The sequence below is a fragment of the Tetrao urogallus genome (assembly GCF_951394365.1).
Source record: "Tetrao urogallus genome assembly, chromosome: Z".
Lineage (NCBI taxonomy): Eukaryota > Metazoa > Chordata > Aves > Galliformes > Phasianidae > Tetrao > Tetrao urogallus.
In genome coordinates, this window is record NC_136816.1 from 9,972,255 (window position 1) to 9,990,281 (window position 18,027).

The following is an 18,027-nucleotide window of genomic DNA, read 5'->3' on the forward strand; positions in this document are numbered from 1 at the left end:
TAATGTATAAGCAGAACTCTCAGCAAAGCCATGAGAGATTTTCCTTCCTAAGAGTGATTGGAAGGAGCCAGGTGCCAGACCAAACCCAGAGCTAATCCACATTTGTATCAGTTACTTAATTGTAGAATCACCAAATGAATTATCGTGGTTTAAGCCAGTAGGCAGCTCAGCACCACACAGCTGTTCATTCATCCCCCAAGTGGGATGAGGGAAGGAATTGGAAACAAAACAGAACACGTGGGTTGAGATTAAATCCATTTAATAAGAGAGAAAAAAAAAATACTATCATAACTATATATATATATATGTAGTTATATATATATGCATATACATATATATATATATTCACAAAATAATTGCTCACCCCACACCCACTGACATTCAGCTAACAATACGCACAGACCACCAACACCAGCCACAAACAGCAGCTTCCTCCATCCAACTCCCCACAGCTTCATAGCCATGTCAAATGACAAGAACAACCCTGTGTCTAATTCAAGCCTACAGTCTTGGCCCTACTCTGCCTGCTGCTGCTTTGCTCTAAAGGCAGTTGCTCTTCTATCAAGCAGTCCAGCCTGGTCCCATCACTCAGCAACAACAAGTACATCAGTGTGATATGAACTCTGTCTCAGCTGAAACCAGGACAACAAGAAAATAGGGTAATTTTACACTCACTTTATAAAAACTTAATGAAATAGGAAACTTAAAAATAAAACAACCATATTTTTCAAGACTGAAACCTTTGAATTCTTCTCTTCTATGACTTCATAGCAAATACTTCTCTTTTCTAGAAGCAGTCGTAGTGCTCATGGTGAAGTAGCACAAAGTGTAAGAGTACAGATGCTGATGCTGGAAAATATCCAAGTCTGAATGGCATCAGTGAGCCCTATAGGGTATTCCAGTTAAACTTCAAGTAAACCTAAAGTGATTGATGCTGTTAGTCATTCTTGATGCTATTAGTCATCCTTCAAGATATTTGCATGCAGGAAACCATTAGAATTTTCACATGTGGGGTGGGGAAGAGAGGAAGGGATGAAGCAAGGAGGCAGGAAAGGAGGGAAGGGAGGAGGAAGGAAGGGAGGAAGGAAGGAAAAGTTATAGCCAAACTACCATCAGCAACAAAAAAGTCAGAAACAAGGTAACTAACATGCTAGTGGGATAGACCAAGGATGAAATTTTAGAAAATTCTTTGAGGGAAAGATTCTGTAGGCTGATCTGGAAGATAGTATACTTCCACTTAGATCAATAGGAAATTTCTCTTAATTCCAATACAGCCAAAACTAGATTCTTATCTCTGCATAAGAGATGTCTGTGGGATCCTATAAGCTGAAAACTAGCACTAGAAAAAAATATTCATTGGCAAAGAAATTTGCCAAAGTGCTTGATTATACTCTTTTTAGTTTTCTGTTTGTGCTGCACACATCTTGGAATATGTAACTAGAGAAAGAGCTCCAATAGCATATTTTGTTCAGTAGGTAACCAACAAACTGACAAATGGACTTTTTAAAGGAAGTCAGTTGAAAACTAAGATGGGGAAAAGAACAGTGGTCATTCATCACAGTATCCATCAGTATCACAAATGCAAGATAACTGTACAGAATTGCAGGGCAAACCTGATATCTTGCTACCCTAAATTTGAATTTATAGAAAGAGATGTCTGCAAGAATAATAAAAAAATACTAGTGTCTGTAACTTTAATTACCTGTTTCTGCTCTGATATCTCTAAGCTTTTGGATCGTCCTCTGAACAGTGTTGTAACTTATTCTAACAGCTTGTGCACATACCACAGAGAGCTCTCATAATAAAAGATACTCTATTCACTGCACGTGACTGGGGTAGATCTAATCACAAAACAACAATCACAATAAAAAATGTCTTCTCTGAGCAGCTGTAAAATTAGGTCAGTAGAGCATTTACCACTGGCTACATCTTTCATGCTGAATTTCAGTAGCCTCTCTCAGCTGTTGGATTTACTTGACTTCTCCAAATAGATGCAGTGTCTGATAAACAATAGGCTTGTTTTAGCCTTGCTTGGAGTAGCCAACTATAATTAATGGCAGCTTGTCGCTAAAATCACTGCCATCGATTTTTCTTAAAAGTAATGCTTTTAACACATTTAATCAGTATTAGACTCATAAAAAATCTGTCAGATTTTTTTCCCTCACTTCATTCTTGCAGCAGCAAACACAGCTAACTTACAAGATCTTTCCCTCCCAACTGCTGAAGGAATGAGCAAAAGATCTCCAGGCTTTAGTTCTGTGGTTGAAACAATCAAAATGATAAATAGACACATTATCTGATCATGTTTACAAATGACTGTGATGGTTCTTTTTAACACTAAGAGGCCACCATGTGTTGCAGTCACTGTTGGTGAATCTGTCTCCCTGATTAGTCAGTGCTCACTGTATTAGCCCTGATAGCACTGACCATATGTTGTAGGAAAATGCTGTCAAGCAAAATGCTAAGCTAATCTCATCTATCTCTATCAACTTCAATGCATGTACTTACTTTTTCAGCTTTTCTGGAAGATAGTTGTATATTTAACTCAACACTTCTTAAAGCATTTTCATACCAGAATAATATAGTCTTGTGAATTTAAAGTAGCACTAATAGATTAATTTAAAAAAAGGCCGGTCTTGTTGCCCAACTTAAATTCAAGGTATAGGTCAGTACAGATGATCATTAGACATACCTAATTAAACAAGGCACATCTAACTGAGATATTCAGCAAGCAAGCAAAATGTAGCTTTTTTTTTCCATTACTTTTGCTGCCAGACATTTATATTATCCTACTTGTATGTATCACAGCATTGCACAGCGCAATGCTGAAAATGAATATACTGTTTCAGAACAAGTTCAGTGTTTTTGAACACTATATTTCATTTCTATTTCAGCTGCAGATCTTAAAGGACCATTAGTGATGTAGCCATGGTTTACATGCAGAGGTAGCAAGAACACAGACTCATAAAAGAATGATATGTCCAATTTTTATTCTTTTTGTATATCTTATACAGAGCAAAGAGGTTTTTTAAAGATTTTTCACTAACGTCTACTGCTAAAACCTTCACAAATAATATCCCATCTAACATCATTACAGGAAAAAAAAAAAGGAAAATTGTACAGTATTTCATCATATACATAGTATTGTTTTTGCATAATAGCCACTATTATGTGGTGCTGAATCATCCAGTAGGGTCAATATACTTCTAAATTAATTACAGCCGTTTAGCATTAGCAATAAGTGTAGTAGACTAGCAGGTACTTTCCACTCTCTGTGCCCCCTTGCATGGAATTGTTGCTGTTTGAAATGGCTGTTTTGCAATCCATTTGTGAGCACACAACTTATATTTTAGTAAGCTCTTATTATTCAAGTCCTGATTACAATTCATTAGAGACTGAGCTAAAACCAACAGACCCATACTCAGCACTGATTTTATAATGTAGCTCAAACCAAATGTCAATAATGAGTGTATGAGGAAAGAAATCCAACATCCTCTGGTCCTCTACAGCTACTAAATTCTATATGCAACTAAATATACAGCAGATGTTAAATGTGATTACAGTGCTTGCTCACTGGTAATGTTTGTCAGTAATGAAAACATTATGAAAAGTCAGGATACAAAACAAAACAAAACAAAACAAAACAAAGCAAAAAAAAAAAAAAACAACCAACAAGCAATTACCAATCTTTAAAGCTTTGTTCCCTCTCCCCAGTCAGTTACCCTAGTATACAAACGAATTGTGCATGTTTTTTTCCAGAGGAAAATAATTTGTTGGAAATCATGTTTTTATTAACCATCTTATATTTTTATACAGAAAGAAACTAAGTAACTCTGGCCCACAGCCAGGGAATGAAGGACACCATAAAACTATATTTAAACAAATTTTATGCAGAGTAGATTCAGTGAAAAAACACAATTTGTATATATTTTTTCAAAAAAGACAGAACTTAAATGTTATTTTTTTCTTCATTACTAAAAAGGAGCACTTAATGCATTTCATATGCAAAACACAGAATGCTGTTTCACTGAAGATCTTCAGCCTAATTTACTTACAAAATGTATCTTCGTAAGAATGTTCTTTCTGCCTAGTGGCAATTTTATTATTCAGTCTGATCCCAAATAAATACACCAAACGGCCTCTCTAGATTTGATGGAGTGTCTAAAATGGACTTCAAAAATAATAATTATGTGACATATGTATTTATATATGCATGTCAAAGATTTACTGTGTATTTAATAACTACAAGTAATGAATACTTCCACTTAGCAAGATCATTTTGTAGGTCACCAAGACCAAAAACCAAAGAAATCATCCTGACATTATTGCATGTATAAATCTTCCGCTAACCTTTGAACAGAAAAGTAAATTTTTGAAAGAAAAAGATGTAAGTTAAAAATATGATTATTTTAACTAGCTGATTTTAGGAAAAAAAAAAAAAAAAAAAAAAAAAAAACAGGAAAAAAAAATCTCTGTTTGCTCTATTTGAAAAAAATTCTAAATTAATTTGAAGGTACACATCATTTTAGATTTCAAAATCAAAATATATTTTTACAATCACAGGTCTATAGTGATTCCCTGATGGGGATCACAATTATACCCATACATAATTTTACAAAAATACGGGACAATCTTCAAATCAAATGCAATGATTCTTTCTTACATTAGAAATTCCTCCAGATACCTTGAAATGCTTACAGATAGTTTCATGTCAGTGTTCACCATGGTCTCAGGAAGGATTGGACTCAGAAGCAGACTAGGTCTATTCATTTATGATCCTGTAATCAGAATGCCTCATAGAAAGGATAAATAATATCATTTTTTGTTGTTTGTTTTTGAATAGTGCATATTTTACATGCCCCATTAACCAATTTAATTACATGTAGTTAATTTTATAGATGAGCCTAATTTTCATTGTCTTATTCTGTTATAAATTGTGCCCTGAGGAAGTGAAACAGTGGCTCTTACTTTTCATACTGGAACCACTTTTCTATTTCATGGATCCAACAGCTTTGCTCTTCCTCACTAAAAGCAAAGAAGGTGTTTCATTTTAACACCACAAGAAGTACCAATGCCTGCTTCTGACTGCCCTCATAATCAAATCTCTTAAAAAGCATTTATTTTTTAAGAGAAATATGTTTTCTATACAAATAAATGTAACTGTCCAGGCTTTTAAATATAAGTTGCTTAAGCATTTCTTTCAAAAACAACATTTTACAAATTTCTGTTCAATCTTGAAAAGACTTAGTTACATACTGAAGTTTTCTATTCATCTCAAATCAAGGGCTGTTTCTTTAGTAATTATTTCATTTGAAAAACAGCATCAGTGTTCCTCAGCAACTTCTTGGCAAATAAACTTTCTGAACAAATAAAGGTGGTTTAGTTTTCACTCTAATATTTTATGATGGCATTGAAAATGATATGAAAATGATTACTGAGTGGAGAACACCTGTGTTTATGGGAAAAGACATCAGAATCTTGTAGCTACTTTCAATATCTAGACAAACATTTTGATCTTGATGGTGGGGAAGGATAGAAAGAGAAGACATAGAATACCTTTTATTTTCAGATCTGTGTCATCTTTTGTTCCCTTCATTTCACATCCCAGTGTCTCCACATATGTAGACTTTTTTAACTCCTTTGGATTTCTTGCTTCTTGTACACTTTGTTAATGAAGGCTGTATCAGTCCTAAGAGCTACTTTTCAGGCTGGAAAAAGGTAAACTCTGGTTCAGTCAGACACTGAGCTTCCTGTTACATTTTCCCAAAGCCAGAAACCACAAGCCGATGTCTTCAACTCCAAAATAGCTCAAAACATGCAGAAAATACTATATTTTCTTAACCCATCTATTGTGGTTTAGCTTGGCAGGCAGCTAGATGCAACACAGCCATTCACTCCTCCCTCATTGGGATGAGGAATAGAACTGGCAACAAAATATAACATGGTGGCTAGATAAAATCTATTTACCAAGACAGAAGAGAGGAATGGATGATGGCTGAAGTCATTTTGCATATGTTGCAGCTCATCCATAGTTAGAGATGCCAGAAGTAGTAGATAAAACAATGGGGAACATATATAGCAAGTTAGGTATTAAAAAAAAATTGTTCCATGAAAAAATTTCCGACAGATCTCAAAAAATTGAAATAAAAATAACACTGTGACTGACAAACATTAAACTATTATACCACTTATAGCAGTGTTTGTTTTAACATGCTCTGATCAGATCTGCAACTACATCAATGCATTGAGCCCCACACTGGATCCAAAAAAGTATTGTTATGGTTTCACCTGGCAGGCAGCTAAGCACCATAGAGCCACTCTACCTTCCAAGGGATAAGGGAGATAATTGGAAACAAAATAGAACCTATAGATTGAAATAAAAACTGTTTACTGAAACAGGGAAAAGAGAAAAGAAAAAAAAAAAGCCACCATAACAAAGAATGTGTTTATCGAGAGCGCATCTACCTGCTACACTATGTTATTAATAAAGGTGTTGAAGAGCACCAATCCCAAGATAGGCCCCAGGGAGACACTACTTGTGACCAGCCTCCACCTGGATATTGAGTTGTTAAAAACAACACTCTGGCTACAGTTATCTAATCTTTCATCTAATATTCCAGCCTTCAAATCCATGTCTCTCCAATGCAGAGATAAGTTGTGATCTGAGACCGTCCTGGTAGATGACATCACTTCCTCTGTCCACCAATGCCATCACTCCATCATAGAAGGTCACCAGATTGGTCAGGCAAGATCTGCCCTTGCCTAATTCAGGACAGATGTTCTGGCTATATCCCATGCACTGCCACCACACTGTACTGACTGCAGGTCTTCCACCTTGGATGGGCTGGCCCAGCCCCAGGCATGCACCTTTCACTGAACAAGAATCAAAATATTTGCTATTAACATTGTCTCAACTTAAACCAGGGCACAATTCACAAAACAGCCAGCTTGTTGTCTATGAAGACCCTCAGGCCCTCCTCTGCAGAGCTCCTCTCTATCAGGTCATCCCCTAATCTGTACTGATGCATACATTCCTGCCCTGGTACTAGACTCTACACTTGCTCTTGTTAATCCTCATCAAGTTCCTCCTCCCTGCAGAACAGGGAGGAGGAAACAGAACTCTCCTGTTGAATGGAAGCACAGGCTTTCCATATGTCTGTCAATCCTCCCAACTTTGTAGTATCAGCAAACTCGCTGAGGGTGGACTCTGTCCTCTCAACTGAAAAACCTCAAACTACTGTGTCCGTGTTTTATCAGAATTCCAAATAAAGTCATTGGTCAATGCTGTTGGGTGCTTGAGCGCACTGTAATGTGAAGCTACACTTCCTAGGTCCCGTTATTTCAGAAGTCTCATCTATTCCCAAATGAGTTCCGGCTCTCCAAGAGAAATATATACTGAGAAGAGACATACTACAAATCCCCAGAGTCAGGGCTGAGCCATCTCTCTTCCATTTCCACAAGTGCAGTGAGCAACAAGGTTGGAACTTCTCTCTCTCCAATTCCTCTATTACCTGTAACTCCTTTTTATATTATTAATTTACATTCTTTTACCATTTGTAGTAAATTCACTATCTCTCCTTATCTTAACTGTTGTTTTTCCTTTTCTCTTCTTCCCAAAAAGGGGATGGGAGAGTGAAATGGGCCAGGGAGGCCTTCTTCCCCTTCTTCCCGTTACACAGGAAACCATGACAAACTGTTTAAGGTGTTTGCCCAACTCACAAATGTATTCTGGTTCTTATCAGTCACTTTCCTGGGTGTACGAAGGATGTGTTGACAAATGATAAAAGATAGAAAGAAACATTCCTGAGGCACTTACCTTTTAAGCTGATATACCATTGCTATCTGCTATTCTTATCACATTCTATTTAGGAACTCATTCCTTGCTCTTGACATTTTCCAGAATGTAGTATCTTCACCATCCACATAGACATAAAAGCAAAAATTAATTAATTAACTAATCAATCAATTAATTAATTTCTAGACAACAATTTGTAGACAACAATATCAATGTAATGCACATTAACATGAGGTTTAATACTTTTCCTATTCTGGATTCTACTGAAATGCAATGGAAAATTGAATGGTGTCTGGTGTCTTGTGCATATTTAGAGTTGCTTCACACTGCCATAACAATTAGAAATGTCCAGTGTATTTTGTATGGCAGTGATGTTTAATGAGATTTTCCTCTTTTTCCTTCCCCTCTTACTTTCTCAGAAAGCTTCTACTTATCCCATGAAAACTAGGATAAATCTGGGCACAAGTTATTTCAAATATCATTCTAAATAAAGAAATGTAAGGCAGAATTCCCACAGAATATCTTTTTGGTGCAAGGATCTTTGCAGAGTGAAGGTCAGTGAGCATAATGGTCAGAGCCTAATGGAGGGGAAATTTCCAGTTGCAGTAAGCTTGTAAAACTAATTAGAGTATTTTTTCCCCTACAGCCAGTATAAAATGAGCATGGATATGTTCAGCTAGTCTGCTATGACAGCCTAGATGGAAAAATTTTTTTCCTTACATCAGATGTGTCTTCATTAAAGTGTGTTCTTTTCTAAACATGTTATTACTTTTCCTGTCATGACAGAAGCAGAGGTTTTGCAGTACAGCTCTCTTTTGTGTTTAACAAACCATATAACTAGATCTGTTATTGTGTATTTCTCTGTCTTTGAATCTATTCATGTGGAGGCATCCCTGAATTTAAAATTAGAGGAGTCTTTTGTGTTTATTAAAGACAGTAATTTCCTTTCATTTTTTTCTACACTCTGTTCTAATATGCCATTAATGCTCAATGAAGAATTCAGTCATACACAGTAGTGATTAGATTGCAAAATCTGAGCTAAAGAATATACTCAACATTCTTCAGGCTAAGAAGCAACCCAAGGAAGGCATAAGTTTGTAGTTTCATGTGTTTATGTTGCAAGGGATTTGAGAAGAAATGCTTAGAAATACCATACCAATGCAAATTAGAATGTCTGTGAACAAATCAAAAGCCTATGAGAATTAGAGACCAAGGCAACAGAAGGATCATTATGGTTGGTGCCTACCATAGCCTACCTGATCAAGCAGAGCCTGCAGATAAAGTCTTCCTCCTTGAGCAACAGGAGGAGTCATGATTGTAGGCTGTTGCCCAGTTTGTGAACTTAAACCACCCTGAAATCTACAAGAGAAGTAGGAAGGTATAGGCAATCCAAGAAGATCTTGGAATATCGAGGATAACTTTCTGAATATATCAAGGTAATAGACAGTCCCACAAGGGGGGAAGCAATGCAGAACCTGTTGCTCACCAGTGCAAGTGAACTGATTTGTAACATCAGGATTGAAGGCTGCCTGGGCTGTAGTGATCATACAGTGGTGAAGTTCACACTTTTGAGGGATATTGAACAGGCAAAGAGTAAAATCAGGAATCTTAATTCTAGGGAAGTCAACTTGCTTTTCTACAGTTACTTAACAAAAATTCAACTGACAAAGGAGCAGAACAGAGCTGGCACATCTTTAAAGATACTTAGGTGATAAAGGTCTTTAAGATTTTCCTAGGGCACAAGAGCTTTCCATCCCAGGTGTAGGAATTCAAGAAAAGAAGGGAGGAGACTGGAATGACTGAACTGAGACCTGGTGGTCAATTTGGAGAGCAAGAAGAAAATTGGAAAAGGTAATGGAAACACGGACAAGTAAAGTGGGAGGAGTACAGGAATGCTGCTAGGTTGTGTACAGATGGGGTCAGGAAGGCTAATGCCCACGTCGAACTAGTCTTGGTAAGGAGTGCAAAGAAGAATAAGAAAAGTTCCTACAGGTACCTGAACCAAAAAAAGGAAAATCCAGGAATGCATGTCCTCCCTAGTGATCAACACAGGCAGGCTAGACGCAGACAGGAAGGCTGAGGTATTCAAAAAAATCAGTCTTCACTAGCTGTACACACAAGCCTTGAGAGGATGGCTTGGAATGTGGAACTAGGGGTCATGACACCCCTCCAACTGTAAGTGTAGGTCAGGTATGCGACCACCTGAGAAACCTGAAGAGCCACTGATGCCATCTGTCTGGACTTCATTAAGGCCTTTGAGACACACTCCCTCATAACATCCTCCTGTCCAAGTTGGAAAAATGTGAATTTTATGGGTGGACCACAAAAATGATCCAAGGAATGGAACACCTCCCTCAAAAGGACAGGCCGAGAGAGCTGGGGCTGTTCAGCCTGGAGAAGAAAAGGCTCCATGGAGACCAGATAAGGCCTTTCAGAATCTAAAGGGAAGCTGTAAGAAGGAAGGAGATAGGCTTTTTAGCAGGGTTTGCTGTGATATGTTAACGGGAAATTGGTTTCAAACTAACAGAGAGAAGACTTAGATTAGATATAAGGAAGAAGATTTTTACAATTAAGATGATGATGCACTGAAACAGGTTGCCAATAGAGTTAATGGAACTTAGTTCTTGGAGACATTAAAGGTCAGGCTATACTGGGCTCTGTGTAACCTGACTGAGCTGTAGTTGTCCCTGTTCATAGCAGAGGAATTTTGCCCTAGATGATCTTTAAGTGTCTCTTCCATCTCAAACGATTCTATTCTATGAAATTACATTTGAAAATTGCTACTATTGCTTGTTCTAAGTACATGTACTTAATAAATGCTTCACATATTTGATTATAACTTTCCTTATAGAAACAGAAATTCCCTCCCTCATTCATTTCAAAAAATATTACACAAGTTCATCAACACATAGTGGAAAAATGTTGTCACATTTTAAGATTATTATGAGAAGTTTTTCCTTGTTTTATGACACAAAAAAGGTGAACAAGAAATAAGAAGTTTCTATATCTAGTATTAAGGATTATTTTGAAATCATTCATAAACCCACCCTTTGAAATTCTATATTAAAAATGTCAAACAAATTTCAACTGTTTATAGTTCAGTCCTATGGCAAAGCAAGATGGAAAGTTTAAGGAACTGTCATTTAATTCTTACAGTTAAGCAGACCTGTTGAAAGATAGAGAATAACTAAAGGCTGTGCAGAAACTGTAACAGCTTTGGATTAATATCTTTGCATAATACTCTCTCATCTTGAATTAAATTCAGTTATTACCAATATATATAATGTTGTTATTAACTTGTTTTGCTGTAATTGTTTAGAATATTTCTGAACATTTTCACACTAAACTGATTCAGACTGGGAAAGATGAGCTTTTTTTTTTTTAATCAAAACAAGAAGAGAATTTCTGATGTTTAATACTGACAAGATTTTTACTTTTAACACATAAAAATGCATAGATTTGTTATGCAAACCAGACATCTCTACAGTTAGAAACAAAAATAAAAAGGAGAACCTGTCACTTTATACTGCATTTATACAGAGCTGATGGTGACAGCAATTCAGAAATCAGAGCTGTGGACCTCAAATCCTCTATGAAGTCAATAGCATTATGTGGACAGAATCATGCATTGAAACAAACATTTTTTCAAAGCAAAGGCTAGAGTTAAGAGTTGTATGCTAGAAAATAAAAATACCAAATGTAAATGCATGCTGTCGGTGCTAATGGAGCTGTAAGTGTAACAAGCTATTATGAATTATTTTTCTTGAATTGCAAAAAGTGGAGAAAGTAGAGGTCATCTTCAGGAAATTCAAAATGCAGGTTTTCCAGTGCTTCTTCACTGAAATGATATGTTCTGTGCTCAAAAAATTGTCCTGTTTGATCTGAAGACCAATTCATCTTGTTGGTGGTATTTTAAATTAAACATATTTTCATAAATATTTCCAATTTTTATTTGCCCGCTATACACTTTTTTAATCAAGCACATTGATATGAATGTGGCAGATATGATTTTGGCAGATCTACCCCTAAATTCTCACACAAATGATTTTACTTATGCTTCCAATTATACCTTAGAAATACAGTTAAATATTTTTTTCTTTCTAAAATACTGGAGGTGAGGGTGAGTTACCTTAGTTCATTTTTTTCCTTTTCTTTTTTTTTTTTTTCTGACTTGTTGGCATAACTGTCTGTGTGTAACAGCAAAAAGCTTTTCTGAAAGCCTCCCAGTTTTTGACATGTCTTGAATCTGTCTCATTTGACTACAGATGGCCTATCAAATCCATCAGGTCCTGATTGGAATAGATTACTAAATTGATGGAGTGCTGGGATTAGGCCCATCTGTCTGTGGAAACCTCTGTAATCATGATGAGAGGTTATTGTTGCCTTGGAGCTACAAACTACACTGCACTAAGGATCAACTAAGGCTTTCCATAAAGTAAAGATGATGGAAAATCAGTCCTGTTTTTCTAAACCACTGAACATCAGTAAGATGCTGTAAATACAGTGAAACTATTATTTCATTCAATATGCATCTTTTTAGGATTGTTTTCTGAAATGAGAGATTTGAAGATAAAGACGAAGTCAAAATCTTCCCTTCATTTTGCCCAAAGGCAAATGTAACTATGCCATAGATAAAATCACTATGGGATTTTGGCTTCGATTAACTATTTATAATTATTTTTCCCATTTTGAAACTTTGAGATCTTACTTCATGTTAAGGTTTCTGCAAGTATAGAAGACATCACTGCAGATAATGCTTAGAAGAAACTGACTTTATTCTGTAACCTTCCTAGAGTCCTCATCACTTTTTTCATTTTTGAAACAGACACAAACCCTCTGAAACTTTTCACTGAAAAATGAGACTGTATTGAACTGTCTTGAGACTTGAAAATCAAGTAGGTATAAGAATAACTTTGTCACTTTATCTGTTACCTGTGGAGTATAGGAAGCTTTAGATCTTCTCTCTGGTGTGCCTCCTCCACTGGTGAGATCTGTATCATTTACTCAACAGGAGGCATGTAAAACAAGGGTCTATCTTAGCCCTCAATTCTCAGAAATAAAAAACATTTCAGAATATGATAACAGCACTACTCATTAGTTCCTTGCTCTCTATTTCAACCTCCACAGGGTGGGGAGAAGGTGAGGAAAAAAATAAACAGTGCAATTGGGAAACTTAGAGAACCACACCTTAGGAAGAAAACTGCACTTTGGCAAGAAGAAGTTGAAGAAAGAAGGCAAAATGAGATAATTACTGAATTAAATTAAGAGCCCTAAGCAGCAGAAAAAGAAAATTCTAGTGATTAACCATTTAAACATCATCTTCTATCAAGCTTTCAAAAGCAGGCCAGGCTTCCCAAACATCCGTACTGATCTTAGAAGAAAACCTGTTGGTAGCACTTTACTTCCCTATCTAAATAATAGAACTAGTAATTTTTTTCTCCATCGAAGATCAGAATGTTTGCATGCAATTCAAATTGGGTCATATGAATTTCAGGAAGCTGGGTGATGACAGTAACCTTAGGGCAGCATCCTGAAGCTACTGCTCCCAAATAACACTCCTCTACTTCACTGATCTACTCACAGTCTCCTTGTCAGCCCTGAGCCAATATCTGTGGATTTCAGCTCCTCAGTTACTTTAAATATTGCTTTCAAGGAGTGGTACAATGGTGCTGACAATAAGGGAAAAATGTTAGCTTTCTACAGTACCAAAAGTCCAGAGGGAAATCCAGAGAGAGAGCACCAGCCAGCAGCCCAGAGTGCAAAGAACTTCAGTACCTCCTCCTTAGCTTACTATGATAAATGTTGTTCAAGTATATATTCATCAACTTTCAATTCTTGTATTCCTCACAACAGACAAGCAAGACACACAGAAATAATACCAAATTTTACAGCTCAATAAACTCTCTGTAATTACTTGAGTGCTTGACTGATTTAAAAACAAACAAACAAATTTAAAAAAAGAAAAGGCAAAAAAAGGTGAAAATAGAAAAAGAAGTGTAAGATAGTATTCTGTTCCAGACTGATTTTGTTTGGGTTACTTAAAAAACTTTCCCTCTCCAATGCTGTGTTTTCTAACTAAGCTAACAAACAGAAATCTTACACAGTCTGCTAATTAATGGCACAGTTTTGTTTTTTAAATAAAATGCCATATCTGTACTGTACAGTTCTGTACTACGTTAAGATTTATTGAGAAGTGCTTCAACTGTAGAGTGTTTTACCACTGGAAAAAAAAAAAAGTGCAACCTTGAAAATAAAGAAGCTATTTAAACCCTTTCTCTGGGTTAAAACAATCATGTCAAATTAGTTTATTTCCCTGGCAGAATGAAATAAAAGTCTTCCTTTAACAAAGAACTTCTGCTGAAGAAGGCTTTTTTGCCAGACAATACCACAACGAGTAAATCAAGCAATTAAAAGTAGAACTTTAGGAAATGTACCCCTTAACCTCTTTTTTTTTTTTTTTTTAAGGCAATTGTGAGTGGAAAGAATAAAACGGAGGAAAGAGATAGCTAGGTGTAAATGTTAACATTTAAATTAATACTTTTTAATGAAAATAATAAACAAGAAAGACACACAGAATCACCATCATCAAATATTCTCCTCATCAGCCTCTCCTATTTTAATCCTGATAAATTTCATGAACAGTAAAATTTAAGTTTAGCCTTGATTTCTTATTCTGTCCAGATCAACCTTATGTAAATTCCTTATGGTTGATGAGAAGTCAAAAGAAGGAGAATGCATTTGAAAGACGTGTGCTTTCCATGTCAGGGAAAAAGCTGGGGTTTAAACAATTGCTTTAACACTGCCATATCCACCTACCTAAGCACACATTGGTTTCTCACTTTTATGATGGGTGTTTCCGGCAGGAAGAGATATTCTAGTTCAGAATATAAACTTCTAAGGACAGCAGTTCACTAGAATAGCCACACACTCTGCCTCCTCAGAAGTCCCAGAAAGCATCCCCCAAAACCTGCACGCATGGACGTAGTGAGGAAACATATCTGGGAATGGGAGCCAGGCATATACCCGCTCTGCAGATAGGAGAGGGAGTAGCAGTACTGAGGTAGCAGCTGTTATTCCCTTGCCACTTACTTACACCCTCCAGTGCATCATCTCCTCCTCCGATATCAACCTTCAAAATTCCTCTTTTTCTTCAGAAATTTTTTATTGAGAAGGATCTCTGCTTTTGTGTAGATAGTTATTGCACCCTTTCACTTTAGTTTGACTTACTGGAAAGCTATGTAATTACTGAAAACGTTTGGGGTATGACTGTGATTACCCAAAACTGAAATCATATTTTGATCTAAAGTTGGTGTTTAATCTGAAAGACTACAAAATACATTAGATATGAATATTTTCAGAAGCTTGAGGCAGAACATATGCCATGCCATTAATTGCAGGTGGGCTAGTTCAATCCCTGAGCAGAACTTCTGGGGCTGAGCCTACAAGCCTGAAGAAGAGGTATTTGCCACATGTTGCATGTTTTTTTCTTTCCCTGGTTTTCCAGTTCGGCACCTCCTGGCACATCTCACAGCTCCCTCACTGAATTTCCAACACAACAGGACGATGTACTGATGAAAATGGTTCTCTATACAGGCCCTTTAGTTGGGCATTGCTGTTGAACTCAAAGGAAATGTTCAGACGGATGAACTAAATCAACTGCTGTACCAGGAACCATGATGGAATACAATTTTCTTAATGACAGATACATTCACATACGTTTATTTTAATGTTAGTTTCTAAGTGGCAGATTTCTTTTTTTTTGCTAGTTTGTTTTTTTTTGTTGTTGTTGTTTTTTTTTTTAAAGGAAGCTTTTAAAATTGATTTAATTAATTATAGCTGTGTAATAAGAGCTTTTTTTAAAAGGATTAAAAAAAAATCACTTTTTCTCTTCAGAGCCAACAACATATTAGGTAGGAGAAAGAAGTACATATGCACTATGTGGTGTGGTTCTCAGCCACAATGAATGAAATGAAAACTTGGTTACATGCAAGGAAGTAAATCCAAACACAAAATGTTTTGCTAATAACCTAGCAAAACAAACAAACAAACAAATAAACAAACATTTCTCATCACATTTACAATTAACCAATTCTGAATAATTTCTCTTTAGCCAATTTCTCAACATGTATTTAGTTTAGATTTATTAACATATAGTAAATGCAGTTCAATTGATTATTAAAAGAATATTTATTAATATTCAGCAGCGCTCTGTGATGATCATCTCCTACAGCTTTACTTAGGTCAAACAAGCAAATTTTCAATAATCCACCAGTCTGCTCATAATTAAAACAAGTAGCTATTTTTATAAATTTAATTGAAGTGCCAGCTTAGGACTCAACTCAAAATACTGTCTTCTAAGCAATGTAACCTAACCATTCCATATGTTCTTCCTGTGAAGACAATTGGTTCTTCCGAATGTTCATAAGGAAAACAGGTGAAAGGAGAAAAGCTCATCACATCCTGAGAAGCTAAATTATTGTTTTTATTATTATTATTAAATTATAGTTATCAGGATTTTTTTTGTATGTAGGGGACATTATTATCATGCCAAAATTTTTCATACACAGCAGAACAAACACATGTAATTCTGTTCGAATCACGCTCAAAGCAATTCAGCTCCTGCTTGCAATCCTGGTATAAATCATATGATTAAAAGGCAAAAAGAGAAATTCTTAGTGATGTCACAGGGAAAGAATAGGAAGAAGGGGAAGAAGTTTCATCTTCTGGATTTTTGCAAACCCATCTCTAGCAGCTATTACACTTTCTACAAGAAACAATTTAAGCTTATATACTGATGTCTAATTATTGCAATTAGAAGTTGGAATAAGCGATGAGAAATAATAAGAGTAAATTATATTCAGTCTGAAAGTGGAACTAATTATAAAGCTGTTGCTTGATTAAAGTGTTTATACTGAAGAGCATTAAAGGGATTAGTCTAAAACTCTACTTCTTGCAGTACAGAATTAATATGCAGGATTTAAACACTCAGATGAATTCAGGTGCATCAAACAGTTACATAGAATAGGAATTCTTGACCCAGCCAATGGCCACAGGACAATTTATTTGCATGCAGCTATTGACCCCTCTGCATGTTCACAGATGGACTGTTCTCATGGTAATGTTTGCTTCTGAGACAATTTCCATATTCTGCATCAAATGACGGAAGAGCTTAGGAATAAAACCACAGTGTACATCCCTGTTAACATTTTGCACCAATGAAATATTTCCTGAAAGACAGATATGTCTGTCTTAGGTCTAAATTACAACCTCAGATACACCAATCAGTCACTGTTAGTGGGAGCTTTTATCTCTGCAATCATTTTTTGTGCTTTTCAACAGCACATAATAAAACAATTTTCAGGATTCTTCAGTCTGTACTACAATGAAAAATGTGTGGGCCAGCACCTCTTTGCCCAGTAGTTCTTCAGGTCTTACATTTTTGATGGTAACTTATGGTACAATTGAATCCTTCCAAGTAGTTTGTGCTCTTCTTAGAGCCTCCTTACTGCTGGAAAGGTTCCTCAAGGTTCTCATCATTTCCTTTTCTTACACGATTCCTTCCTTGCAGAGGGAAGATTCATCATGATAACAACAGGGGTTCTAACAATTATTTTAAATTCAGTATTAACAAATCGACTTTAGTTTTCTTACACAATAGGTGTTCAAACTTTTGGCTTGTCTAGTACTCTGTCAGTGAAAAGAAGTTGTCTTGAGCCACATATATGTAGGTTACTCCAGAAGAAATGCCTCCAATTTATTTCAGTGGAAACTAGAAACAAAAAGCATAATAAACTACTTAGTAGAGCAAACACTCAGACACAAAAAAAAAAAAAAAAAAACCCACAAATATTTTTCAATACAGTCACCACAATTAGCAATGCATTTTCACCAGTGATGAGTAAGAGCCTACATGCCACTCCTGTCAAAATCTGCACCAGAGAAGATGACCCACTGTCATCACAGCTGAAACACATTACTCACCACTTCACTGTGCTCACATACACTGTTTAGTCACCATGAATATTCAGCCAGTATTGGTGAATGTTAATTTATGCAAATTTTTCCACATGGATGAATTCAGTGGCATACCTTTGCTTCAAATGCAGGTCCATATCTGACACCATTTTATCAGACTGCTCCCCTGCTGCCATTGAAACATGGCAACAAAATGTTAGTGGGAAGTTTCAGTCTCTACTGCCATACCACTCACATCCACCTCTGATGTTATAGTC